The sequence below is a fragment of the Macadamia integrifolia genome, chromosome 8 (assembly GCF_013358625.1).
Source record: "Macadamia integrifolia cultivar HAES 741 chromosome 8, SCU_Mint_v3, whole genome shotgun sequence".
NCBI lineage: Eukaryota > Viridiplantae > Streptophyta > Magnoliopsida > Proteales > Proteaceae > Macadamia > Macadamia integrifolia.
The window spans coordinates 26114539-26128450 of NC_056564.1; the positions used below are offsets into that span (position 1 = coordinate 26114539).

The following is a 13912-nucleotide window of genomic DNA, read 5'->3' on the forward strand; positions in this document are numbered from 1 at the left end:
TATCGTTGATCAGGAGTGGTATTCAATAGCGACCTCGGTGGTAAGTACCAGATAGTAGATGAAGTAGTAAGGGTGTTCCCCTCATAAGGATCTTAGGAGTGGCATGGTTATCTGGATAACCCGGTAGTCGAACTATTTACAACTCAGGGTAGCCTATCCTTGTGCCAATGGAAACACAAACATATATAGCATTAGCACATGTAACCCTGAAAATTGTTGTCAATGGCATCCCTAACCTCGGCATGTTACTGGTCGACCTCGGATCCGAAGGACAATGTTAAGTAATGCACGTACGGTGTTACTTGCATGTTGAGTGATAAAACACTCGTAGCTATCTAGGCAGGATATAGATGCTCGTATTGTGCCAATGACTTAATTTTGTAAGATGAGAGTGGTTTCAGTTGTATCAAGGCCACATTACACCTAGACAACACTGCTTATGAATAGTATTCCCGGTGACACTTACTAGAAAAGAAACGGAAGGCCAATCTAGGGAGCTGATACCAAAAGTGAATTATACGAATGGAATGGCAATTGATTCCAAATTACTAATGATTCCATTAGTTGGGAAGTTGCTAACTGGTCAATAACCAAAGTTGGTAGATAGCCCAACGCACAAGTACAGCGCTGGATATGTTGCCTAAGTGGGGACATTACATAATGCCTCCCACAAGTTCAAGATGTTGAGTATGTCATTCCACGACTGTAATGCTCGACATGCTCTGGAACTATAAGCAGTACCTTGGTGAGATCCTTGATCGAGTTGGAACAATACAATTTTGAGGACGAAATTTTTGTAAGGAGGGGGGAATGTGACACCCCATGTCCAAACAAAGCTGCTTGCCTCGGGTGCCAGATTATAGCAGTGCACTGAGGGCAATTGGATTGGTTGCTTGGAAAATGGAGTGTACACAAAGGGCAAGTTTACTCTACTTTGCTCGTGTATGTGAAGCCAAGTGATGAAAGGAAAGGGGCCAACTCTGGGTTCCAAAGGTCATTAACCTAGCTGACCTTAGGACCCAGGGAAAATGATTGCTTGGTGGGCATATTTGAGGCCACCGGCAGGTCACCCATGTCACCACCGGCCAGCCGGTGCCCACCTGCCAGTGGTGCTGTACAGCAGAAATTGCATCATTTGGTTGTGGGCCCCATTGCCTCACAGCCATGAACCATCGGGTAGCTGAGGTTGGAAGGGCATGTTTTACTGGTCTAGATATGCAAAGAAATGGGTGGGCCCACATAGTAGTACAAAGGAGTTAAATGAATTTAATTTTAAAAGCCCAAGCCAAACATGCCGTAGTGGTTGAAGTGAATCCACTATAAAGAGGTTTTCTCTCATTTCACTCATTCAAAATCTGAAATTCGGTGGAGAGAAGGAAGGAGTTTGTGAAGCTTGCATGCATGGGGACTGCTGCCCATCCTGCTGCATATGCTCCTACTGCTGTACATGCCAACTGAAGTATATCTTCCTTAATTTCTTCAGTTCAGTAGGTTAATTGTATGATCAGAGCTATTAGCAGCCTTTTCACAAGCATGCAACCACCCAGAATTGGGAATTGTGGACTGCATGTATGGGATTTGGGCTGATTCAACCTGCAGAGACTATGGAGGTATGCATGCATGCTATTCTCTGTAACATTAGGATATGGATTTTTCTCTACAGCCATCAATTAATGGGTTTTTAGTTTTGCATGCATGGCATTTTCATCCCAAAGCTGGAAATCCAGCTGTAGAACCCAAATGGGTGATTGTATGCCTGCTGTATATGAATTTTGAGGGTTATGTACAGACCTATTAATACCTCTGCAGCTACCCAAAGTGGGGTTTTGGGCTGCATGCGAGGGATTCATCATCCCGGAGCTGGAAACCCAGCTGCAGAGATGAATTGGATATAATAAGTTGCTGAATTTTTAGAATGGGTGTTGCACGTAAGTTGTACATGTAACTAGGGGTGTGTAAAGATCTGTACATCATCCTGTAGCCACCCACAAGTTGGGTACAGGCTTTGCATGTATGGAATACAATTCCAGAGTTGGAACCACCATTCCCGAGAAGAAATTGGAGAACTAGAGTGGTTCAAAGACCCAAATCTATCTCTGACCCATCTCTAGAACTCTCTAAATTTGGGGGGTTTTCACATGCAGGGCTGAGATCATGTAATTGAATATGGGAGTTGAAGTCTTACATAATAAATTGCCCAATTAACCCACCAATTTGGGAATTCAGTACAGAGGAAGTTTGGTTTCAATTTTATGTTGTTAAATTCCTCTCTAGTGCCTATATAATTTATCAATTGAGATGTTGGACCCAATTTTAGCTCAATCCATAGCTGAATTGGGTACAGCAATACGTCATCCAAAGGAGAAAATTGGAAGTTGTAGATTGGTGTGGAAGTTGGAGTTGCGAGCTGTTGGGTTCAGCCCCATTGCTGAATTCATCAGTTCTAATGCCCTCTACCATTGGAAATTATTTCCCTATACTACCACATTGCCCACAATTGGTCACTGGGCTAGTAGTTGTAAAGTTTGGGAACCGAGATTGGGGCTGTGGGGCCAATGCCAGCCCTACCCTTGGCTGGTTCTGCCCATGGCAACAGCCTAAGTTTTACATACAGTGAGTATATGCTGAAATTGGGTTCAAGCCTTTAATTTTCTTTATGAACCTGTTCTAATTCAGCAAGTGGAATTCAATTAGGGATGAATTGGAGTACACCCATACTCCTAGGGCTGCCCATGTCCAATTGTGTGGCTTCCCATGAGGAGAAACCCGAATCAGTAGTACAGAGATTGTGTATTGCTGAATTTCAGCAAGACAATGCAAGCAGGGGGTTTTGGTGAGTTGTCTTTGCTGAATTTGGAAGGGGAAACCACCTGGATCTTACCCCTGTGGTATGGGGTATGTTCATAGAGTAAAAAAGACCATGGGGGAGTGAGAAAAGTGCTCAAAGAAGCAGGGAACCCAGCAGCTAAGTGGGGGTTCCAATGGTTGCTGGAATTCTACAGAATCACCCTCACTGGAAAGTGCCCTACAGCTGGCCCGTGGAGTGCCTGACAGGGAGCTTTTGCCCCTGGTTTTGCAGCCAGTGCCTCACCCACTAGTGGGTAGTGGGTACTGCCACCTGCTGGTGACCCTTGTTTGGCCCAGTATAGGGGCAAATGTGTGGGGCCAATGTGGGTCTTTAAGGAGGGGTCTATGTAGGTCTGTAAGAGGGGGTTTTGAGTAGGGTTGTTAATGGTAAGTAGTAAGCTTTAAATACTAACAATGTACACTTGGAAATGGTTAGTAACCTAATTTACCCAGCGAGGATACGCGATGATGGGAATTCAACGAAAACATTTGAATTTGGGTATCGAGGTGAGTGGGTGATTTTGACTTTCTTTTACGGAATGTTTGATATATCTTTTATTTCATGCTTGCACATGTGTAATGGAATGATTGGTGTTATGCGTGGTATATTATAATTTTACTATTGCACATGTAGATATGGCTTGATGTGGACAGAGTGATTGTGGATTATGTCATTATGTGGATGTGGACTATGGATGTGACTGTGGTTCTGATGGTCTGGGGGCATGGTGTGGCCAAGGTGTGTACCAGTACCATAGGCCCAGAGCTCAGTGGATGTATGGATGATATTGGCTGATTTGTATGCATTTAGAGCTGCATTGGGCTAGGATCACAAACCCAGTGCTATAACCCCTTGCCAATAGGGGGTGATGTATTAATTAATCCCAATCAATGGTAGGTCTGACGAGACTATTATGCCACCGGTAAGACGGGACTGTATCCAAAGCGAGCAAAGCATGGTACGATGGACTGTATGCATGGCTTCCAAAAGGCGCAGTACGACATACTGTACGCATGACAATCGGGGTTACTATTTAGGGGTACGCTGAGGGACCGAGGTTTTTTCCTAGACTGGCTGGCTCCTGCTTGCAACTAGCTTGTACCTCTGAGGCCCGACGTACTACGCAAGGGATACCACCTATGTTGCTTATAGCACTTATACCCAAATTCAGACTTAATAATTAGGATAAGTAGTGTAATGAAAATGGATCATATGGATGAGCACTATTGCATCATATATTGTGGATGGTTGGGAGCATGCACTGCATATAGCATCATAAGATGGATGTGTGTGCTTGCTTGCTCACCCCTCATTGGGCTGTTGTAGCTCACCCCATGTGGATTAATTTTTTTAGATGGAACCGGAGTTGAAGCGGGACAGGATTTCAGTAATGGTTGTGAGACTGTGTCTGCAAGACACCGGATGCTGATGGACTTCACTTCTACTGTTTTGGTTATTCATCTTTATGTAATTACTTATGAATTGTGTAAGATGTAGTTAGTACAAATTGTAGAATGTATGTAAAAAGAGTTTTAAATATTTGTAATATCATTTTAGTGAATCACCAGTAGTATAACATATGTATAATCCTACATGCATGCTCTGATTTTAAGGGTGATCATGGTGGCATTTTGTGAATCAAGTTACTACATCTTTGATCCTGGAGGGCTAGGCTGATTGGATGTGGGTATCCAATGCCGCATACCCCTAGTGGAGGCTAGGTGTGACGCCAAGGACATCAGACATTTGTCTCAGTTGTTCCCATTTATCAGGCCTTTTTCATTCCAGGACATGTTCATGATGATCGGGATAGGAGTCCTAGACACATGGGATGCCTACGGTTTCCCAGACCATCCCGAACACAAAAATTGTTCTTCAAAACACTGACAGAATGGAAAATAGATTAACTATTCTTTTTCTTGAAAAGATTCAAAATAACTCATACCACATCTAGCTTCCATTCTAAGATTTTCAGAAGCGCATCTCAGATGCATTTATCTAGGAGCACTTCTGTGACAAAGAAGTATGTTTGGTTGCAAATGTTGTAGAAAGTGCTCTCATAACCAGAATGCATTTTTAGTCAACAAGTCAGGGGAAAGCTACATTTATTTCTCTGAATAAATAGAGAAGTCTACTAGTTTGAATTTGTTGTCAAGAATTCTTTCAAAACCAGTTCCACACCTGTTCAAAGATGAAGAAAGAAGCTGCAATTACTTTGAATAGATGTCATTTATCTCATTGCTAATAAATACAAGTTCCACAATGGAAGGCCAGTAAAAATAAGATCTAAAGCACCCAGTACCGAAGTCATCACATAGAAAACAAATGCTGGTCAACATTGATCACCCATTGTGTAGTGGATAAGATACATGCATTCTTTCACTTACTAATGCAGACCCTGAGTTCCTTTGAAAATTATAAATAGTTCAATTTTGGAATTGACTGTATCAGCATTTAGATGATTTTAAGTTCACATATCAGCACAATCGACTCTTCGCTTGGTACTCTAAGATAAACATCCATTTATCACCTTTTTTTTCATATTCCCTTTTCCAAAGAGACATTGAAACCTTAAATTCCATTTAAATCAGTCCATCATACATTGTGTCCTTTTCCACTACTTTCAAGCCATAAAGATGAAAATAATCCGACAAATTACATATATGGCACTAAAGCACCAGAGAGGTGTTACCTCCCATCTAATGCTTAACACAATCCCCACTAAACATAAGCCAGACAGGCTCATTGAGAAGCAATCTGGAATTAACTTCCTAGACAGTAAAAGGCTACGGAAACCAATTATCGTTCTTGTCAGTTTGAAGATACACATACATAGACAGCTGCTCCCAAGTCCACAATAACTTAACCTAATCATCATCATAACCATCAACATCAACATCAATTCGGCTTCAATGTTTGTCAAAGTTGAAATTTTAAACCAATTATATTAGCAAGAAAACAGCAATTTATATCTTAAATTCGTCAATTGCAAAAAGAACAAACTTACCAGACTACGATAACTAGATACCAGTGGTTCTTGGTACTCTCTGTAAATTGATAGAAAACCCAGCTAAATCTTTTGATAAGACCCCATATCTGCCACTCCTGACGAACCCGCTTCCCTAAATTTCCAGATTACATTATGTTATGTTCATAGGAACCAAAGCATCGAATGGTTTTCCGCAGATGCAAGAGAGAGAGAGAGAGAGATTACCTGGCAGAAGTCAAATTCCGGAATGCAGAGGAAAGAGGAAGGGAAGGGAAGGGAAGGGAAAGAAGGGGGGGGGGGGGTGGGTAGGAGGTTAGGAGTAAAGAAGGGGTTGTTTTGCATTGCCCGTCAGGGGAATGAAAGGTTTTTGTTTTGTAATTAAATGACCTTGTGTGTAACATCTTCTTTTTTTTTTTTTTTTTTTTTTTCTTGTAGAATAGCGTAAAGATTCGTAAGTACTACATTATAGCTCACTTGGGCATTAATATAAATTCTTGGCAAAAAAAAAAAAGGAATGGATATTTAATTCTATTTTTATTGTAAATTCTCTAATTATAAAGAAATATCCTATTTTTCATTTGGTTTTTTTAATCTATTTTACTCTAAACAAAATAGAGTTATAAATAGATTTTGATTGGTCCTAGAGTCCAATCACAAATCTATTTTCAATCACATAAAAAAAATCTTTATATATATATATATATATATCAGTCTAAATGAAAATCAAGATATATTATTGATGGGGTAATTACTATCACTTCTCTACACTTAGCCAATATTTACTAAACTCCCCAACCTTCAACTTTTTTGTTGATACTCTCTTACACTCAAACTTTTATCTCTTCTTCTCCCTACTCTTTTAAAATGCTCAGATTACCTTTCTTTCTTTCACTTGTAACCGGTTAAACCAATTTCTTAACTGAACCATGTTGAAGACAACTCAAATTGTTCCTTTCATTTCATTTCTCTGCGGCGGCATCATCATCGTAATCGAACTACAGTGCTAATAGTGTCACAACAGGAATTTGCCCTGATCCACGCAGATGACTTGCACATTAATAGTTGAGAAAGAGAGATTCGAAGTGGACTTCAAGGGGGGACTATCCAATGCTTAAGTCCGATCCATGCAATAGCAGTTAAAGAAACAGGTAAAAAAAGATTAATGCATCAATGATTGTGAATTGAAGTATACATAGGGTCCTACCTCCCAATTTAAAGAAGGGGACAAAGTAGAGTCCTACTCAAACTAGGGAGTCCTTCCTAGATAGGATGCAGAGTCATGTCCTTTATCTGTATGGCTTATCCTCGTGGCAAAGGAGAGCGCAATCCTAGAGTGGCTCTAGTAGCTAGTAATTTGTTCTTATGTGAGAGTCTAAGTCCCGTTGCGGCTCTGTCGACGGACAATTCATTTACTAACGGGTCTAGTCAGCTTAGGCCCAATCTCCTCCGTTGATTTCCTTTCTGTCACATGTCGACCATTGATAGGTGGGTAATTTTTTAGTATATCAGATGCCCCCTACTCCTTTGGGCCTGATGCAGGTCCTGAGAGAGTAAATGTTTGTAAGCTTTTCTTTCTTCTTTTCTTCCTCTCTCTTCTTCTTCTTCTTCTCTTTTTTCTTTTCTTTTTTTTTTTCTTTTTTAAGATCGGGGGTCAGCCACAGATTAGATATCTCAAATAGTCGGCGACAGACTTTTGGGCTTTATCTCGGGCCCACTTTTGGCAGATTTTATCATCTAAAACTTTCCATTTGGGGTTTTATCTCTGTAAGGGAAACATATTTGTTTTCGTCAAATGGAGAGAGAGTGTGAGAGGGGTTAACCGTGCCCCCTTTTCATTCCCTTCTTAGGGATATTCTATGGAATATTTCTTGCTGTCTTTTTCCCGCTTATTTCCTCTCACCTATCTGCCATGCAGTGTGAGGTCTCCAAACATGTCTAACGACTATAGGGGATGGGGAAAGCATGATTTTTGGAGTTGCCATCTAGAATTCAGTGCTTGGAACCCTATGGTGGAGCCCAATGCCAATCGAGGGATCAAGCTCAAGTAGGGGGTTAAATTCCAACGAAAGGATGGAACCCCCGAATTTGACTTCATATATGGTATGTTCCAGAGATAGGGGTCCATATCAGGTTGCGAGTATGGGAAGGTGTTAGGCACCCACCTTGCCCAGAATTTTCGGTCTTTCTACCAGATGCTTGGATTGCGAATATTCTCCCCCAAAAATTTTAACAATCTAAGCTAGTATGGAAGCTTTATCACATGAAATAATATATATAATTGCATGAAATGATTTCAATAAACTATTAAAATATCACACAAAATATATAGCTATATTAAAATCATGTAAAATGATAAAATTTACATAAAATGATAGAAAATGCAACTAACTTATCTACATATATGTATGATGCATCATGAAACGATGATTATGATTGTTATTTCATGTGAGGAACACATATGATAACACATAGAATAATGGAGTAGACTATCATTTCATGTACAAATGCATAAATTAATGCATGGAATGATAAAAATGAGTCGTTATTTTATGCGGTGAACACGTAAAATAATGCACACGGAGATAGGGTATGTACCATGCACGCAAATGAAATTATGATCTAATATTTATATGAAACAACTGATAGCAATAATCAAATTTCTGATAATCTTCCCTGACTCAGGGGCAAAGATTTGACTTTCTTCTCACTTTCTTGGAGAAATAAAAACTTCCGACACTTGGGCAAGAAATCTGAAAGGATTATCGTGTTATGGTGTAGAACTGGGTTTTGGCTTTGGGAATCTGGGCAGCGCTTCCTCGCTATATTCCTAGAATAGGAATCAATTGTGGGAACATGGGCAGGGCTTCTGCACTATATTCCTAGAACAGGAATCAGCTGTGAGATTTCGAGTAGGGCTTCCGCGCTATATTCCTAAAACAAGAATCAGCTATGGGAATTCAGACAGGGCTTCCACGCTATATTCCTGAGATAGGAATCAGCTGTGGGAACTTGGGTAGGGCTTCCACGCTATATTCCTAAAACAAGAATCTGTAGTAGGAATTCGGGCAGGGCTTCTGTGTTATATTCCTGAGGTTAGCTGAGGGAATTTGGGTAGGGCTTTCGCGGTATAAAAAAAAGAACATCGAAATCAACCATAAAAAATTAAGCAGAGGTTCTGTACTAACTTGAAATGGATGACATGGGCTTTCGAAACTAGGACAAGGCTTCTGTACTAGGGCATCAACTTCAGCGAACTTTAAATGATCACCTGCTCTAAAATCCCCAAGACTTACATTCTTTTTTTTTCTATCACTCTCTCTCTCTCTCTCTCTCTCTCTCTCTGTAGGGTCTCTGGAATAGAGATTTCTCTCTCAGGGTTTTTCTTTAGTCTTTTTTTTTTTCAGGCCTTTCACAGTGACCCGGGGTCATCTATTTATAGTCGAAATGATGCATCCGTAAAGAATCCTTATAGGGAGTGTGTAAGGGCTTAAACGGTTTTGAAAAGCTCTTTTTAAGAGGTAAGGATCCATAAAAACCATTTCTTAAGGGCTAAGGATCCATGTAAGCCTTAAAAGGAGATGGTAAGGCTTACCATCTCCATGGAAACAATTCTTAATGGTTAAGTATCCATGGAAGGTAATAAGGTGGGTGGCTACCTAATAGCTTGGGTGGTAGTGGTTCTTAACAGCTTTGGTTTGGTTTGGTTAGGGTTAGTCTAATTTGGTTAGGGTTTGGGTTTATTCTGGTTTGGGCTGGTTTGGTTTGGTTTGGGTTGGTCTACTTTGGTTCAAGTTTGGTATGGTTCGAGTTAGCCTGGTATGGTTCAGGGTTGGTCTGGTTTGGTTCGGGTTGGTCTGGTTTGGTTCAGGTTTAGTCAGGTTTTAGTTCTGGTTTGGTTCAGGTTTGGTCTGGTTCAGGTCAGCCTGGTTTGGTTTAGGTTTGGTCTTGTTTGGGTTGGTATGGTTTGGTTTGGGTCGATCTGGTTGGTTTGGGTTGGTCTAGTTCATATTTGGTCTTGGTCGGGTTGGTCTAGTTTGATTTAGGTTTGGTCTGGTTCAGGTCAGTCTAGTTTGGTCTAGTTCGGGTTGGTCTAGTTTGGTTCATGTTTGGTCTGGTTTGGTTTATGTTTGGTCTGGTTCGGGTTGGTCTGGTTTGGTTCAGGTTTGGTCTGGTTTAACTGGTTCAAAGTTTAGGTAGGCAATACGGCACATCTGGGTATCCGTTTTTTCCGTACAAGATATCAATGGGACCGTATTTCCGAATGCTTTCCAATGATACAGGAATCGAGCACATGCTAGGCTTGATTGTCGTATTTTGGCAAAAGGTATCAATGACCACTTTCGGTCACCCTTCCCGCATCATTTTAAAAATATCGGGCTGAACACCTAACCAGTCCTACGCTCAATTGTATTCCGCATGTTCTTGTATAGCGACTTTAGGTTGGGATAGCTGGGATAGTTTGGACTTGTGCCAAAAATTGGAATTCTTTCCAAAAGAGAGAATACATGTTCCATCATTGCCCATAATTCATCATTACCAAGGGGGGACAAAATTTGGTGTCTATAGAAGGCCCCTCTTTGGCCGAGACTGTGCAACAGCTGAAGAACAAAGAAAAGAACAACAAATTTTGTCACCCTAGAGCATGTACTGCCAATATCCTGCTCATGAATAGCGGAGGTGCAATGCAAAAGGCGAGCGATTAAACCATAGTGGTAAAATTCGATGAAAACAAGAAATTAATATGCAGGTATATCCAGTTGACTAGTAACGGTATACCATACCACTTGAACTGGATCATACATGAAATGTTTCGGACTTGGCCGAAAGTGCAAGTATGATTAAATTATTACAAAGTACAATTAAATCCTACTGAGGAAGAAAATACATACCAGAGAGACAACTCACTGGGGAAATTGCAAGGAGAATGGATATCGTTCTTATAACTTACCTCAACTTTTCTGATCAAACTCATATCAAAATGATGTCCTTGTAACATTTTTCGATACTTCTGATCAAATTGATATCTTGACATGAAAATCGACACTGAGATTAATACTTTCCAATGTTGTTATAGAAATGAGGCTCTTGTCTCAGTATTAAAATTGGCACTTTCAGGTGCTGTTTTGCGGAAATGATGCTCTTTTCATGGCACTTCTGCACTGGAGTTACATTTATGGCACTATTGGGGAAATTTCATTCTTCTTATAGCATCTCATAAATGAAATCGGCAGTTGGTGCTGTGTGGAAATAACATTCTTATTATGGCATTTCGACCCTCGAATCGGCACTTTCTGGCACTGTTGTGAAAATGACATCTTATTATGGCATTTTAGCACTGGAATTGGCACTTTCTGGCACTGTTACGAAAATTTCATTCTTGTAATGGAATTTTGGCATTGGAACTGGCACTTTCTGGCATTGTTGCGGAAATGAAATTCTTATTATGGGATTTTGACAATGGAATCGGCACTTTCTGGCACTATTGCGTAAACATCATTCTTATAATGACATCTCGAACACGGAATCGACACTTTTTGGCACTGTTGTGGAAATATCATTCTTGTAATGAAATTGGCACTTTCTAGCACTGTTGCGAAAATGTCATTCTTATAATGGCATTTCGGCATTGGAACTAGCACTTTCTGGCACTGTTGCGGAAATAACATTTTTATTATGACATTTTGACATTGGAATCGGCACTTTCTAGCGTTGTTGTGAAAATGACATCTTATTATGGCATTTTGGCACTGGAATTAACATTTTCTGACGTTGTTGTGGAAATATCATTCTTATAATGGCATCTCAACCTTCACTAAGAATTTATGGGAAAACGGTTTCTCCATAATTCTTCCCTTGTGAACATAGCAATTTGTTGTGGGATTGCAAGTACAAAGCTGAGGCACATGCATCCCAAAGTTTACATGATCGTGAGATTAATGATTGCATAAGCACATGAGAAATTAAGAGTTTGGAGTGATCGGTAGTACAAAAGTACAATGGTGATCTAGAGTTTGAGATGATTAAGAGTACAAGAATACAACGGTGATCACGAGATCGGGATAATTGAAAGTACATGCTACGATGGTGATCATGAGATCAGAATGATTAAAAGTACACGGGTGTGATAGTGATCACGAGATCTGGATGATTGAAAGTACACGGCTACGATGGTGATCACGAGATTAGAATGATTAAAAGTATACAGGTATGATGGTGATCACGGGATCAAAATTATTGAAAGTACACGGCTACGATGGTGATCATGAGATCAGAATGATTGAAAGTACAAGGGTATGATAGTGATCACGAGATCTGGATGATTGAAAGTACATGAGTACGATGTTGATCATTAGATCAAAATGATTGAAAGTACATGGATACGCTGGTGATCACGAGATCATAATTCTTGAAAGTATATGGGTATGATCTTGATCATGAGATCGGAATGATTGAAAGTACACGGGTATGACGGTGATCATGAGATTGAGATAATTGAAAGTACATGGATACGATGGTGATCACGAGATCAGAATTATTGAAAGTACATGGGTACTATAATGATCTCGAGAGGTCGAGAATATTGGAAATTCCACGAGCATGATGGTGATCGCGAGATCGGAATTATTGGAAGTACAAGGGTACAATGGTGATCATGAGATTAGGATGAAATCAAATGCTTAGGGAAACATAACCCTATGCAAATAAGAGGGTTGAACGGAATCTTATGTAAAATTTAAAATATTTTCCAAAGATTCTCCATTTTCCTGCTTCTGCACTTGTACAACACAGATTCTTATAAAATGGTTAGCAACTTAGCACACAATTGAATATCTATTCATGGTAGCATCATGTTAGCATCACGTGTGATGTTGTTGCCATCAACCTTTGGTGAAAAAAGGATGATTATAACTTTATGATCAATTGTCCTTCAAGGTTAGGAAATGAAATGCTTATGCAATTTTTGAAAATTTGTGATTATTCACATTTTAACTTGGCAAGGAAAATTCCGCATTATCCATATCTCCGTCATTTGTGTGGGCTTGACAAGTATTAATGGTGAACTAAAACTGACTGGGTATAAATGGTATTAGATGATGTGGGCTAATGACTAAGCCTGATTCTGAACAAAAGGGATGACCGGGTCATTCTTCTCAAGGATACACTTGTAAGGCAATAGCTATGGCATTTGCCCCCAGTTGTATTGGCCTTTTCACTTTACAATAATTTCTCCACTTCTCAGGCTAGGACCTTCCAATGTTCAGAAATCAATCATCACAAAGCGCATGCCCCTGAATCAACAAATTGCCCCACTGGCAACAAATCTTCCTCCCTCATTTTTCAGAATAGAAATGCCCCTGGTAGCAGACTTTTTTTTTTTTTTTGATATCCATAGAACTGAGCAGTTATCAAGATTATATTGTCGCGAGCAATAAATTTCTTTGATTATGAACTTCTTTCCATTCTTTCTTACATCATCGGTTCTCTTGAGAGACCAATGTAGAGAGATATTGACACGGAGAAATATATGATGGATATAATTTGAAAAATTGTGAGAGTGAGAGGACCGAACTTGATTATTATTTCATCAAGATGCCTACGTACCCCAAAGTAGGGATCAGGTCAAACGTAGTTCAGGATTTAAACAAAGTTGTGAACATTGAATGTTAGGTAATGGGGTCGCACTTTAGCATTTTTGTGGCTAAGTTGCCTACGTATCTCAAATGAGGATCAGACCAGTTGTAGTTCAGACTAATGATTTGATGCCAAAGCCAGATAATTAAGTTCCATCATAGCTGGAGAGATGTCGATGAGAATCTTTATCATCAGTCAGTCCAGGAGGACTTCAATAGGTTGTAATAGGGTTTAGGACCAGGTTCCAAAGGATGGAAAAAGCTCAAAATGCTTCCAGGGCCTAACCTGATCTTTATGAACTTCTTTCCATTCTTTCTTACATCATCGGTTCTCTTGAGAGACCAATGTAGAGAGATATTGACACGGAGAAATATATGATGGATATAATTTGAAAAATTGTGAGAGTGAGAGGACCGAACTTGATTATTATTTCATCAAGATGC

The 13912-nt window shown here is 39.9% G+C and overlaps 1 protein-coding gene across 2 annotated transcripts in view; it reads right to left on the bottom strand.

The window, feature by feature from the left end:
* The window catches only part of LOC122085415 (telomere repeat-binding factor 1-like), a 90008-nt gene extending 83814 nt beyond the window's left edge, over positions 1–6194 (bottom strand). For both annotated transcript variants that reach the window (XR_006142121.1, XM_042653842.1), the window contains exons 1-2: positions 6063–6194; positions 5856–5970 (exon numbers count right to left, since the gene is read on the bottom strand). The gene's annotated coding sequence lies outside the window, so the exon portion shown is untranslated. The remainder of the gene's footprint in view (positions 1–5855; positions 5971–6062) is intronic.
* Positions 6195–13912: the final 7718 nt, after the last annotated feature.